The sequence below is a fragment of the Bombyx mandarina genome, chromosome 18 (assembly GCF_030267445.1).
Source record: "Bombyx mandarina strain Sakado chromosome 18, ASM3026744v2".
In the NCBI taxonomy this organism is placed as follows: Eukaryota; Metazoa; Arthropoda; class Insecta; order Lepidoptera; family Bombycidae; genus Bombyx; species Bombyx mandarina.
Genome location: NC_143224.1, coordinates 10,933,820 through 10,937,528, shown reverse-complemented (window position 1 = coordinate 10,937,528; position 3,709 = coordinate 10,933,820). Strand labels below are relative to the sequence as shown.

General features: G+C 34.5%; 1 long non-coding RNA gene across 1 annotated transcript; it reads right to left on the bottom strand.

Moving 5' to 3' along the window:
* Window positions 1–2,722: 2,722 nt before the first annotated feature.
* Window positions 2,723–3,473, bottom strand: LOC149501027 (uncharacterized). The gene is made up of 2 exons (XR_016324550.1): window positions 3,281–3,473; window positions 2,723–3,171 (listed from the first exon to the last, which is right to left on the bottom strand). It is a non-coding gene; the product is annotated as an uncharacterized LOC149501027 (long non-coding RNA).
* Between the last annotated feature and the right edge of the window lie 236 nt (window positions 3,474–3,709).

Sequence of the window (3,709 nt, the reverse complement as noted above, 5' to 3'; positions counted from 1 at the left end):
CTGAAAGTTAAAAACCTATTACGTAAACAACTAAGGTTAAAAAAGTCTTCAAATAAATTCTTATATGTATAATAATATCCTTAGCGAAAAGATAGATTATATAATGTAGTTATAAACAATAAATGTTGTTAATACAGTGTTTAAATGATACAGAGAATGCTAATGTCAAAGCCGTATCATACTAGTTTATGCTCAATTGAATATCCGTTAATCTTATCTGTAACTTGTATAGGGCTGACATTAGTTTCTTAAGTTTAATTAAAAATAATATATGTATTTTAATAAAAACCACACGCACATAAATAGCAAACTGAATTAATAATTATTTTATTTATTTTTATATCCTATCGATACTGGTCAAAACACTAGAGCGAAGTTATATTTTTTAAGGTCATCAGTTTTTGATGCGTTTACAAATTTGTATAATACAATATATACCGAACTAAGAAAAGCAAATTTTAAAAAGGTACATATTATTGCACCTTATAATTTAAAGACCTTGAAAGGTTCAAACAAACCATTAACCAACTAATTATAATATTACATTGTAATATAATATAATTTTAATAAATGATCAAAAAAGACTTGGCTTAGCTCACCAGCACTAAATTCAATATCAATGTTATTAATTTGATAAGAGCTTTCATAACGACAACACTGAGAAGCGCGACTCCACGTCCGAATACTAAATGTGATGTATGAAATAAATATTATTAATTTAGTAGGTCATCACTGGTGGTAGGACCTATCACTGGTGGTAGGACCTCTTGTGAGTCCGCACGGGTACCACCACCCCGCCTATTTCCGCCGTGAAGCAGTAATGCGTTTCGGTTCGAAGGGTGGGGTAGCCGTTGTAACTATACTGAGACCTTAGAACTTATATCTCGAGGTGGGTGGCGCATTTACGTTGTAGATGTCTATGGGCTCCAGTAACCACTTAACACCAGGTGGGCTGTGAGCTCGTCCACCAACGTAAGAAATAAAAAAAAAAAAATTGTGTATGTTTTTCGTTGCATCGAGTTATAAATCACATCAGCGCCAAAGAAGGTGCGCTTCGGTAACTAGTGTAATTCAAATTTATAATAGCAAGTTGTGACTAATAATAGTTTAAAGAGCTAAAAAATACGTCTTTATAGAAAATCCTATTTAAAAATTTTTTTGTAAAAATAAAGCGTCGGGTAAATAGTTAGCTAATATTGAATTGTCATCGGCCCTTGATAAGTATGGTAAATTTCGAGTTAATCCAACGTTTTGAAGGTTGTCAAAATCATCACCAAACTTTACAATTTTAAAGCGTGTTATAAACAAAAAAACACTATTGACATATAAACGCTTATAACGTTAAAACAGTGAGGGCATCCCTACTGAAATTGCAAAGCATTTATATACACTATAGTGACGTAGATAATCAGCTTTGTTAGGATATTTTACTTTGTTTTATTTTTTTTGTTTTATTTTTTGTACCATTCATAATGTTTATTATAAGTGTCGTATATTAGTTTAAATCAATATTATTCAATATTAAACTGAAATGATTTTTATCGTCATTATAGACGAGAAAGTTCTATCTAAATCTTAACATTTCGGATTAAAATTTCGGAATAAGACCAGTGTGTAAACGTTAAAATTTATCAAGCTAAGCTTATCGTTACGTAAGCACGCTAATTATATTTTCGATGGAATTTAAAATACCTGGAACAGATATTTTTTTTTGCTGGATTCACTTTTAATAAGCGCTTATAAATGATAAATAAAATTACGAAAGTTTTTACGATCTCACAGCCCACCTGGTGTTAAGTGGTTACCGGAGCCCAGAGACATTACAACGTAAATGCCGCCACCCACCTTGAGATATGAATTCCAAGGTCTCAGTATAGCTACAACGGCTGCCCCACCCTTCAAACCGAAACGCATTACTGCTGCACGGCAGAAATAGGCGGGGTGGTGGTACCTACCCGTACGGACTCACAAGAGATCCTACCACCAGTGTAACAGCCTGGCCACGGGACATTCGCGGATACGAATATTCGCGCGGTGCGAACGGCGAAGCGTCTAGCGACTAAAACAAGCGCATAGAAATGTACCTAACAAGCCACGCGCACCGGCGACCGGCGCACAGTGGGTCGATTCTATGATTTTAGTGACTTAGGGACCAACTTTGTTTTTTTATATTTTTTTTTATGTAGATAGATAGAGCTCGTTAATCTCAATAATAATTGTTTTGGGCAAAAATTACAAAAACTTTATAGTTTGGTCAGAAAAATGTGTTTTGTGATTTTTTTGTATGGAGCGGGTCACATTAAATTAAATTCCTGCTAAGTACCGCGAGGTCCCGCTTTGAAACTTTATTTTCCTTGTACCTTGTCTAGTCTACTATCATTTTATGCTATGAACATGTGCATAAAGTTGCAACTCTGCCAAATAAATGGATCGAAAAAAAATTATAAATACATAGAATAAAAACCTTTATATTTTTTTTCGTAAGTGCTTTTAAGTTAAATTTAATATGGATTAGTAAGTAAAAGCACGTAATGATACCCATAATTACATAATACCTAACAACAATACATTTAGTAGGTCTCTAATTATGCAATCTCTCTAAATATTATATATTTTGTTTCACCTTTTTGATCTTTGGGTCAGAAGACGAAAGAAGATTGTGTAAAATATCCTCATTAGTCGACGTTCTACTTCTCATTCTTGAATAACAACTCTCTGTATATTTCCGAAAATCTTTATTGCGAGCTTCCGCTGCCTCTTCCGAGAGTTTACCTATACGAATGGTACCAAAGTTCTTCATTATTGTATATCACTGCCATGTGCCAACAATTTATGGATACTGGAAGGCATATATAATACCAGGGATATAAATTAACATACCATTCTGCAGTATATCTAAAAAAATCCGAAAAATTGGAAACGCGCTCTCCAGATGCAACAGAGTGAAGAATCACGTGAAACCTCTCTATTAAATCTTTACGTATTCCTGTTATGCGGGCTGTTTCTTCTGCATCCCTAAAAAATCTTCTGGCAGTATTGCCATCATTGGTTGTTCCTACTCCTTGCTTGACAACATCTATAAGTAAACCGCATTCCTTTTTAAACGCTTGCTGTATAGCACTTTTTCTGGTTGTTATTTTTTCTTTGTCATCGCCCCTTGCAACTCCATTTCTTGAAGTCCAAACGATAAGACGTAAACAAAAAAAGTGTCATTTAAAAAATTATCTCACAGGAAACTACATACGATGAAAAAATTGTGAAGTAATAAAATTATATTTACCGATATGAAGTAAGCACTCCATGCATCTTATCCAGGCATGTAAAGATGGCATTCCATACTGGATTATTTCTTCATTATTTTCTCTTTGATAAGCAAGTCACTCCAAAAAACTCTGACGGTTTTGCTTTGCAAATATCACAGACAGCAGAAAATGTTTCTGAAAAATATGAGGTTATTTTGCCGCCTATCATCATCATGTGCAATTGATGCTTAACTTCAACTTGTTTGATTTTTGATGGCTGAAGTCTTTCTATTTCTTCTGTTATGCTAGCTTTTATAATTGTCACTGTTGACTGCGTTTCTTTTGTAAATTTAAACATTATTGGACGGCAATAAAAAGTTGATGAGGGTAGGTCGTTTTCCCAAGGCCGGAGGCGGGAATACGCCCGTACGTCCCGGCCCCTGTAGGTGGCGGCCTCCCCCCGGTGA